Here is an 11,704-nt window from a genome sequence, read left to right on the forward strand (position 1 = left end):
GACGTTTCTAGCTCTATCCTTCTCTCTTCCTCTCTGTAAAAAAAATCAATAAAATATTTTAAAAAAAAACCTCAAATTGCTACCCTTTTTTCTATCTGAGTTTGTGATTCTATAGGCATAGATGTGGGGGTCTGCAAATTTCCATTTCTATCAAGTTCCTAGGCAGAGCCTATTCTGTTGCTCCAGCAAACTAACTACATTTTGGGAAGCACTATCCTATGTAGCAAAAGGATAGATAGCTATATATGTTCGGTAACCAGAAGATCAGGAATTTCCTATCTAATGGCTTCTATTTTCTCTATGAAATAAGAATTGGGGTCAAATATTGAAAGTGAGGGGGCAGGAGAAAAGTGGTACTAGGTAAGTGGTTAGAGAAGAGTGGAGAAGTTTTAAAAAATAAACTATTGCTGAAGGTAGGAGAGAGAATTGACCAAAGGGTATGAAGTCAAATTACTGGATAATATTGAAGTCTCATTTGTGATCTGTGGTCTCATTTGAGATCTATAATACAATCATTCTGCTCAATTGTGTGACATTTTCCAGTAGACATGGAGAAAGTACATTATCAGTGTCACCCAAGACTGAGGTTTTGCCTCCCCAGTGTCTCAAAAAGACATTCAGTACCTCATGCCCCAAAACCAGACATCTCCATTGATTACTCCCTCACTCTCATAGTCAACCCCTTAGCAATATAATAGCTAACACTTAATATAATGCTTACTATGCTTTAGAAATGTTATGAATGTGCTGTGTTGTGTGTATTAATGTATTTAATCCTGACACTTCCTATGAGTACTATTATTACCTTCATTTTATAAATGAGGATACTGAGGCACAGAGAAATTATCGATTTTTCCAAATTCATGCAGCTAGGAAGTATCAAAACTGGGCTTCAAACCAGTCATTCCAGCACAAGAGGTGAATGACCCACGACCTGTGTGGTTCAGAGTTTGGGCTCTGGAAGAGTGGCCACACATAAATGAAAGAGACGAGACAAGAAACAATAATTTGGAAACATTGGGGGACCAGACGGAAGTCCAGTTCAAGAGGAAGGACTCTGGGTGGGCTCAGGCCTTGCCATCCTTTTATTCAATTTGGGATACACCTATTGCCCTTAGGCAGGCAATTTCCACTAACAGGCAGACCATCTTATCAGTAAGGATTTACATGACTGTGGTGGGGAAGTTGCTTCAGCTACCATTGTCTGGACTAAACAGTGGTGTACAGCCCTGACCTTTGCCAGAGCTCAAGGGTCATCAGCCTTCTGGGTTCCTTGTCCACACCTCTCTGGTAGTTGTGAGAATAAACAAGTCATATTTTCTGTTAAAGAACAGTTTAGACAGCTGCCATGTTGGCCGCATAGCTTGGCAGCTTCCCTGGGGCCACCATCTTGAAACAGTAAAGGCCAACCCCTTCCTTTGAATTAGCCAATCGCGAAAGACTGCACCTGAGCTCCAATCAAGAGCAAAGGAGAGGTCACATGCATCAGTCTGCTTGGTGTGCACGAGCTTACAGACCATATGTATGCACCCTTCTATATAGGTAAATATGTTATCCTTGCTGCGTGGTTCCCGAATGTTTTCTATTCTACCAGAATCCCTGCCTTGGGGGACTCGCCTTATTTCTAACATAGTGAAAACAATGGGCGACTTCCCCCACAAGAGTCCAGTTCATAGGCTGTTCTGTGTTGTTTCAACTTCCTATATCTTTCTGATATATCCACTCTTCTCCATCTCCACAACCCTAGTCCAAACCATGTCATATCTCATCTAGAATACTGCCTTAAACTCCTGAGCAGTATTCTGGCTTTTATGCTTGCCCCTTTATAACTCATTCTCCACATTGCTACTGAAGCACTATCAAAAATACAAATTAGCTCAAGTTTTTATCCTATATTAAAGCCCTTCAGTGGTTTTCCATCATTCTTAGCATAAACCCCCCAAATCCTATTTATGACTTACAAAGTCTTGGATGATCCTGACAGCTTCTTAACCCCCCAACTAGATCATTTTTCATTATTTTCCCTAAATCACTATGTTGCAGCCATAGTAGTTTCATTTAAGTTCTTAAAATATATCAAATTATTTTCTTCAGTAGAGCCTTTTCACATGCTGTTACTATGATCTAGAACACATGTGTCAAACACAAGGCCCGCGGGCCAAATCCGTCCCTCCAGGCCTTGCAATGTGGCCCGCACCGCGCTGTCATCACTGCACTCCACTGCGTTTCCATCACAATGACAGTTTATGACTGTTCAGTAAACCATTCGGCCAGCGATTTAGGCTGGATTTTAGATTTTGGCCCCTTCTCTGATTGAGTTCGACACCCCTAATCTAGAATGTCCATCCAATAGTTCTTTCCATGAATGGTTACTTTTCTTTTTCTATTGTTGACACTATCACAAATGTCCCCTTTCCTACCCCTTTGCTCACCTCCACGCAGCTCCTGCACCCACCCCCCCACCCCCAGCCTTCACCACCCTGTTGTGTGTGTTCATGGGCTATGCATCTATGTTCCTTGGCTAAGCTCTTCACCTTCTTTTACTTCTCATACTTGAACTCTCAGCTTCCACGTCACTATTTCAAAGAGATCTCCCGTGACTCTCATAAGTAGGTTTCCTCCCATTGCACAAATATGGGAACCCCTTTCACATCCTGCGTGGTTCAGGGTTTGGGTTCTGCAAAAAGGCCACACACAAATGAAAAAGACTAGAAAAAATTTAATTTGATGATATGGGGGGGCCAGGCGAGAACCCACCTCTAGTGAGGACTGCTACTAAGCTCTAGCCTTGCTATCCCTTTTACTGAGACTATGGGATACACCCATTACCCGTAAGCAGGTTTGGGATACGCCCATAGCCCTTCTGGCAAGTAATAAGTAGATTATCAGTAAGGATTTATGTGATTATTTTATGGGGAAGTTGCCTCAATTACGGTTGTCTCAATTAGATTTGGCTCTAATAATTTTTGTTAATTTCTATTATTGCAACTTTCTTCATAGCAGTTTTTAAAATTTGTTTTTTTTTAATTTGTCTTATTGTTAATTTTATCACACAGCCTTCCACAGGAATGGTACCCTGTTTCCCCGAAAATAAGACAGTGTCTTATATTAATTTTTGCTCCCAAAGTTGCGCTACGTCTTATTTTCAAGGGATGTCTTATTTTTCCATGAAGAAGAATACGGTACACATTTATTGTTAAATGAAAAGAAAGGAAATTTATTACCTGTATACGGTACGGTAGTACGGTAGTTGTCAATACAAACCAGACAAAATGTGAATCCTACAGTATCAAGAATTTACTCATTTATTAAATGACGATCATGTCATCATCTTCTGGAACATCATCATAACAATCCAATTCCTGAATTTCCTGGTGAATTTCTTGTGACTCCATTTCTTTCAGAATCAGTGGACCAAATCTCTCATGTTTAGCAATAGCATTCTGAGACAGAGCCTAGGGGGCCTTATTTTCGGGGGATGCCTTATATTTCACTCAGAAGGAAACCTGTAAATAGGTCTTATTTTTGGGATGTCTTATTTTCAGGGAAACACGGTAGTTTCATGAGGGCAGGGAACAAGTCAATTTTATTCTACTATTGTATACCAGTCCCTACAATAGAGGCTAACATGTAATAAGTACCCAATAAATATCCGAGAAGACAATGAGTTAATGTATTTGAGGCAGCCACATGGTAATGTCAGGAAGTATGATATGTACATTGAAGAGTACAAGGGAGAGATTTGACATAGGAGTCATAGGGATATTTATCATAGAGGACACCCTGGGAATGGATGGGATTTACCTAAGAGTGAGGATAAAATGAGAACACAAAGGATCTAGGCACAAGACTGAAAAAACAAAACAAAACAAAACAAAACAAAACAAAACAAAACAAAAACCCTCTAATATTTAAAGATCCACTTGAAAAGAATGAGCTATCAAAGCAGTGTGAGAATGAATAAATGCTTTTATAGTCAAACTAGTGGCCCAGTGCACAAAATTTATGCATGGAGTGGGGGTTCCCTCAGCCCAGCTTGCACCCTCTCAAATCGGACATCTCTCTCGCTATCTGAGACCTCTAGCTCCTAACTGCTCACCTGCCTGCCTGCCTAATTGTCCCTACCTGCCTTTGCATGCCTGCCTGATTGCCCCTAACCCCTCTGCCTGCCTGCCTGATCACCCCTAACTGCCCTCCCCTGCAGGCCTGATCTCATGCCCCAACTGCCCTCCCCTGCTGGCCTGGTTGCCCTCAACTGCCCTCCCCTGCCAGCCTGATCTTGCCCCCAAATGCCCTCCCTTGAAGGCCTGATCTCACCCCCAACTGCCCTTCTCTGCTGGCCAATTTTTTCTGGTTGGTCAGTTTCTATACCAGTCAGCATTAAAAATTTCTGCCTCCTAGACAGCCATTGGCTCCTCAGAGTTGACCCAGATTTGGTTTTGGTTGGTCAGTTTCTATGCCAGTCAGCATCAAAAGCTCCACCTCCTAGGCAGCCATTGGCTTTTTACAGTTGACCCAGGTTTTGTTTGTTTGTTTGTTTGTTTGTTTGTTGTGGGGGGACTGTTTATTAAGTAGTTATTACAGGATCAGACCACATAAGTGGTGTCAGCCCCTGGAATGTTGATCAAAAAGCCCCCAAGGCTGGTCCTGGTGAGTCCCAAGGTCAGAAATGAAACTGAAAGGCTTCGGTCACATGTTGCTTCCAGGAGTCCAAGCTGGGCAGCAGGGAAAAGATGCCCAGGATATGCCTGGTCTCCCCATCAAACACCACCAAGGTCTGGTAGGACAGCAGCTGCACACCTGCCTCTGCCAAGAGCTCAATCATGATAGGCAGCATGGCAGGATTGGAGAGCTGAGCCCAGAACAGGAGCAGGGACAGACCCCTGTGGAGAGGCACTTCTGGTCTGAAGGCAGCTCCATTGAGTGCCTGCAGCACAGGTGTGTTGCAGAGAGAAGGCGCTGACAAGGGCCTTGGCATTCACAACCCCCGCGAGGGCTCTCCCCTTCACTATGTCCATGAACTGGGCAGTGATCTCCTCACAGCAGTTCGGGGCCTCCTTGGTGCTGGCGCCCATGTGGGGGCAGGTGATGACATTCTTGGGGTCCACCAAGGCACGGTCCTGAGGCGACTCCTCCATGAACACATCCAGAGGTGCACCGACACACTGCCCTGACTGCAGGGCCTAGCACAGAGCACCCTCGTCCACGATCCCTCCACTGGCGCAGTTCACCAGTACACGCTCTTCTTGCACAGGGCAAAGGTGCTGTGGTTCAGCAGGCATGTCGTGGAGGGCCGTAGAGGGGTGTGCACAGTGATGAACTCACAAAGGGGCCCAATATCCTCCAAGGGCAACTGCTGAATGCTGAAGGAGGCCAAGACCTCTGGTGAGATGATGGGGTCGTACCCTACAATCTTCATCCCAAAGGACTGCATCGAACAGCCACCTCTCTCCCAATCCTCCCCAGGCCAAGAATTCCCAGGATCTTTCCATTCAACTCGGTTCCCATGAACTTCTTTCGGTCCCATTTGCCATCCTTCATCAAAGTCACCGCCTGGGGAATCTGCCTGGCCAGATACATGATCATCCCACGGGTGAGCTCCGCAGCATTAAGCCTGTTCCCATTGGGAGTGTTCATGACCAGAATGCCCTTCCTCATGGCAGCCTCCAGATCTACGTTGTCCACGCAGGTGCTGCCCCCCCCCCCCCCCATCTCCTGGAGTTTCTCTGCTGCGTTGATGGCCGAAGGGAGATAAGGCCTTCACAGTCCTGCAGCTCAGCTATCAGCTCCTCTTTGCTCAGGTTCTGCTTCTCCACCACCTGCAGCCCTCCATCTTGCATGATCTTCCAGCAGCAAAGGTCCAGGCTGTCAGTGATGAGCACTTTCTGCAGATTTGCGAAGGCCATTGCTGGAACAGCTGCGGGATTGGTGCGCTCTCTGGACAGAAACACCTGATTGGTCAGTTTCTATGCCAGTCAGCGTCTCTGGGCCTATCAATGGGGTGTGATCAGAAAGGCGGGGCTGATCAGCAGCCATGGTGGAATCTTGGAGAGAAATAGCGCAAGGCTGCTGGCCAGACTGCGAGAGAAAAAGAGAGGCAAGTGCTGGTCAAAAGCTGCCACAGAGGCAATGGATCAGTCCCTGCTTCTCTCTTCAGGCCTTTCTCTGGCCCTGATTCGCAGCCCCCTCAGCAGTCAGTGCTGAGTCACCGAGCTTGCAGCGGAAGCAGTCAGTGCTGCGGTGGAGCTTCCTTGTAAAGGTGTTACACCCTGGCTCTTTATTATAGAGATGAATCAACTTTTTCATTCATGTCATCTGGATTTTGTGTTGGGAAGTTCTTTTGACTTTGCCTTCAAAATATGTACAGAATCCAACAACTTCTCACCACATCCACTGCTAGCCCCTTAATTCAAGGTACTATGACAATCATCTTTTGGTAGATCTCCCTGCTTTCACCCTTGCTACCTACAGTGTATCCTGGACTCAGCAGCCAAAGTGTTCCTCTTATGAGATAAAACAGATATGTCACCCCTCGGCTCAAGGCCCTCTAGTGGCTCCTGATTTCAACCACAGTAAAAGATGAAAGGGAGCAGAATTTGCCACCCCAAAAATAAGTCTCTTTAGGTATAAGGATTATTATTTTTTTAATCCTCACCCAAGGATATTTCTCCATTGATTTTTGGAGAAAGTGGAAGAGAGAAAGAAAGACCAAGCCAGAATCAAATTTGGGATCCTTTGGTCTGCAGGCTGATGCTCTAGCCACTGAGCCAAACTGGCTGGGGCATAAGGATTATTTTGAGTTGATGGTTTTTAAAAAACAGTAGACATAGGAAAAACACTGCAACTTCACTATAAGTTACCCTTTTGTTGGAGACATTTACATTTAGCAGCGAAATCTCCATTTGTAAGGTTGTCTCCCTCTATGTAGCTGGAAGAGGAGGATTACTAAATCTCTGGAAACTGTCATTACTAGAGAAGACATTACTAATGGGTTTAGGCCTGCATAACTGCCCTGTTAACTGTGATTTTCCTGATAACCTCCCATAACTGTCTCCCCTCTCCCAATCTTCTTTTATCTTTAGCTTCAGATGGTATTTAAGGTAACAACTTGAGTCATGTTGGGGAATTACTCAGTTTTCCTGCATCTCTCCCATGTATACAGAAGAAATACATGTCATTAAATGTGTTTTACTCATGTTAATCTGTCTTTTATTACAGGAGATTCTCAGACAAAAAAAAACTAGAAACATAAAGGGAAAATTATTTTTTCTCCTGGACAAAGGCAATCTTTGGTCTACAAAGACCTATGTGATCTGACACTCTGCTACTTAAGAGCCTTATCTCTTACTACTCTTGGTTCTCTCACTCAGTTTCAACCATACTGACCTACTTGATGTTCTTAAAATATAGTAGGTAACAGATATGCTTCAGTCTTCCTGGCATGCTCTTCCCCCAGGTATCCACACAACTCCCTCCTCTATCATTGCTTCAATTTCACCTTTATCATGAGGCCAAATTTTTAAAAATATGTTTTTATTGATTTCAGAGAGAGGGAGAGATTGAAAATATCAATGATGACAGAGTCATTGATCAGTTGCTTCCTGCTGGGGATCAAGCCTGAAACCTAGGCATGCGCCCTGACCAAACTCAAACTGTGACTTCCTGGTTCATGGGTCAACGCTCAACCACTGAGCCACACCAGCTGGGTAGTTAGGCCAACTTTGATCAACCCTTTTAATTTTGCATGCTTCCCCTTCTACACTCATGACCCTCCTACTTATTATGCTCTATTTTTTTTCAGATCATTTTCATCTTCAAACATACTTTATAATTTATTTGGTTCATTGTCTATCGGCCCTCACCAAAATGTTAACTCTAGGTAGGCAGGAATTTTTGTGGTTTTGTTCACTGATGTATTTATTCCCAGCACCTAAAACTGGTGGCACATAATAGGCATTGAATAAATATTTAACAAATGAGTAAATGGATGGATGGCCCTCAAAATAAGAATACAAATGCATCTACCCAATTTTTCTTCGAATATCTACTTTTACATTTAAATCTTTAAGCTAGAATTTGTCTTGGATTAAAATGTGTAGTATGAATCCAGTTTTTTCTCTTTAAATGGCTAATTGTCTTGACACAATTTATTGAAAAATCCATTATTTCCCACATCTGCTTTGAAATATTTCTTAAAGCATACTTTGTTTCCTTTCAATTGAATATTAAGTTGAGTTAAAACACATCATCTCCATTATGGAAAAAGATTCAGTAAAATTATATTTTCATTTGTTCAACCAATTCCTATATAGATAATACAACTATATGTTCATTAAACCTGTTAACCGAGAGGGACGTATAAATACGTCAAATGTAAACAATATCGGGTACGGGTAGGACGTATGAATACGTCCTTGAAATATATGTTGTGCCCTGAAACGGGCGGGATGTATATTTCCGAACAACAAAGGTATTAGTCATCCATACATGTCTCGACATGAATTTAGGACACGGAGGGAATCAGTATAATTTCGCTATTGAGAGTGGTGGACGTGTTCTGGGTGAGCAGTGACGGGTACGCACTTACACTTACCTACGTACCTATTTCCGTATTATATATTATTTACTTATATTTTTTATATCCCCAACCTTTATATAATAAAAAACATATAAAATTGATCCAATCATCAACAATTTGTCAGAAAAGTTTAAAGCTTTTATGGATGTGAACAAGAAATATGCGTAGATGAATCTCTTTTATTATGGAAAGGGAATTATCTTGGAAATAATATATATCTACAAAAAGAGCTAGATTTGGAATGAAGTTGTTTATTTTGAGTGAAAGCCAATCTGGATACGTACAAAATATAATTTTATACACAGGCAAGGACACAAATTATGGTTCGAACTTCCCACAAGAAAAACAATCAACAAGAATTGTTTTGGAGTTAACACATGACTTACTGAATAAAGGGTATAGGATTTACTTAGATAATTTCTATACGTCAATTCATTTGGCTGAACTCTTGTGTCAAAACAATACAGACATTGTTGGAACAATGAGGATAAACAGAGTCGGAATTCCCAGTGAAATAAAAACAAAAAAATTACAGAAAAATGAACATATGTAAGAATCAAAGACAAACTTACGGTTTTAAAATGGAAGGATAAAAAAGACATATTGATGCTCAGTTCTATTCATAATGACGAAAAGACAATGAAAAGAGAGGAAGAAGGCAAGAAAAACCGAATGTTGTCCTGGATTATAACAAGAATATGGGTGGTGTAGATTTGGGAGATGGAGTTATGGTGGCCTACACGGTGCCCGTAATAGGGTAAAAAAATTGTATAAAAATTTTTTTCTACAATTAATTGATATGTGCTGCTTCAATTCATATATTATATACAAAAAAGATAAAGGTTATTTGTATCGATTACACTTTTTGATAGAGTGTGTAGAGAAATTGGTAGATAACAACATAGTGAAAACCCACCCAAAGACATCAACAAGCAGCTCTACATCTAAACCATCACGCTTAGTTGAAAGGCATTTTCCAGAACAAATGAAAAGCGATATAGGAAAAACTAAATCCAGGAAATGCCGAGTTTGCTACAAAAAAGGTGTTAGGAAAGAATCTACATACTGGTGTCCGGTATTATAAGGTAGCACTATGTATCAACAATTATTTAAAAATATATCACACGGAAGTTGAGTTTTGAATTTTTATATCTATATTTCAATTTTTTAAACTCAATATTTCTATTTTATTTGTGTGCTTTTGTTTATTGTTCTGTAATTGTTAACTTTTTTATATTTTTTATTGTGTATAGAAATAAAAATATATATTTTTTGTAATCTTTATAATTGTTTGTAAAATTTATAATTTTTTAATTTGATGTTTCCATTTTTTTTGTTGGTATTCTTTTCTATTTGTTTGTAATTTTGTATTTTCCTTTGTGCTTTATATATAAATAAACAAAAAACATATATTTCATTTATTTTAATTAAGTATAAATAAAAAAATAATAATATAAAATTACGTCCACTGGGTGTGACATACTGACACGTCCTAGTGAAAAAGTATGTGCCCGTTGTACGTTGCGTAATTAAAAAGGGAACTCCCCAGTTAACAGGTTAAAAAGTTTTTTTTTTTAAGTACAGGGAGAAAACTTTTTTAATTAATATTTTAGAGAGAGAGAAAGGGAGAGGGAGAGAGAGATAGAAACATCACCCCCCACTGGGGAGCTTGAAACCCAGGCACTTGCCTTGATGGGTAACCAAACCGGTGACCTCTTGGTGCATGGGACAACATTCAACCAACTGAGCCACACCAGTCTGACTGTTCCTCGTTTGTTGTAGTTCAGTAGGTTATCTTCTGTATAGTGGCTACTTAGAGTGGTTTGAAAAGTCTCCTTTCATTGAATAAAATTCTTTCCTCCTTTTGCTTTCTACCAGATAACAGGCACTTTTGCAACATGTTGGCAGGATCTCTTTCTGCAGTTTAGAGAACAGGCATAAGTGGATACAGAGTGACCTTCTATCTGCCCTTTATGTAAAAATGCAAGGCTGGCAGGAGAGCCTCAATTTACTTATCCAGAGTGATCCCTAGTGGATAACTGAAGATTCTTTCTTTCTTTTTAAAAAAATTGATTTCATGGTGAACAACATAGACTGATGAACAAGAACAGACCCAGAGATAAGGAGCTGTGGGTTAGACTGTTGGACCTCAAAGGGAGGGAGGAGATAAATGGAGAGATCAACCAAAGACTTATGTGCATACATATGAGCCTAACCAGTGGTCAAGGACAATAAGGGGGTGGAGCATGAGTGGGGAGGGTTGGGAGGAGTATTGGAATGGGGGGTTGAGGACAAATATGTGATACCTTAATCAATAATTTTTTAAAAAAGCTAACTAAATAAATAATAAAATAAAGTTTAAAAAATAAATAAAAATTGATTTCAGAGAGAAAGGGAGAGGGAGAGAGAGAGAGAGAAATCACTGATTGGCTGCCTCCTGCATGCCCCAAACCCAAGCATGTTCCCTTGGCTAGAATTGAACCCAGGACACTTCAGTCCATAGGCTGACGCTCTATCCACTGAGCCAAACCTGCTAGGGCAAGGTTATTCCTTAATCATTTAACTAGTTGAAGCTTTTAAAACTATGGCATATTTTTGTTTTGTCTTTTGTTGTTTGTTTGTTTTAGTATAAAAAAGTGAGCCATGAAGGCAAGGGAGGGAAGAGATCAACTGATTAATTCTTATGCATATACTAGAGGCCCAGTGCACAAAATTTGTGCATGGGGGCAAGGGGTGTTGTCCCTCAGCCCAGCCTGCACCCTCTCCAATCTGGGACCCCTGAAGGGATGTCTGACTGCCCGTTTAGGCCTGATCATACCGTGATCGAGCCTAAACGGACAGTCAGACATCACTCTCACAATCCAGGACTGCTGGCTCCCAGCTGCTCACCTGCCTGCTTTCCTGATTGTCCCTAACTGCTTCTGCCTGCCAGCCTGATCACCCCCTAACCACTCCCATGCTAGCCTGATTGATGTCTAACTGCTCCCCTGCCAGCCTGTTTGCCCCCAACTTCCCTCCTCTGCTGGCCTGGTTGCCCTTAACTGCCCTCCCTTGCAGGGTTGATCACCTTCAACTGCCCTCCTTTGCAGGCCTGGTCCCTCCCAACTGCCCTTCCCTGCTGGCCAT

General features: G+C 41.7%; 1 pseudogene; it reads right to left on the reverse strand.

Annotated features, from left to right (window-relative positions):
- Nucleotides 1–4,817: 4,817 nt before the first annotated feature.
- On the reverse strand, nt 4,818–5,912 carry LOC118721934 (annotated as a pseudogene).
- Between the last annotated feature and the right edge of the window lie 5,792 nt (nt 5,913–11,704).

The sequence above is a fragment of the Pipistrellus kuhlii genome, unplaced genomic scaffold (genome assembly GCF_014108245.1).
Source record: "Pipistrellus kuhlii isolate mPipKuh1 unplaced genomic scaffold, mPipKuh1.p scaffold_m20_p_19, whole genome shotgun sequence".
Taxonomy (NCBI): Eukaryota; Metazoa; Chordata; class Mammalia; order Chiroptera; family Vespertilionidae; genus Pipistrellus; species Pipistrellus kuhlii.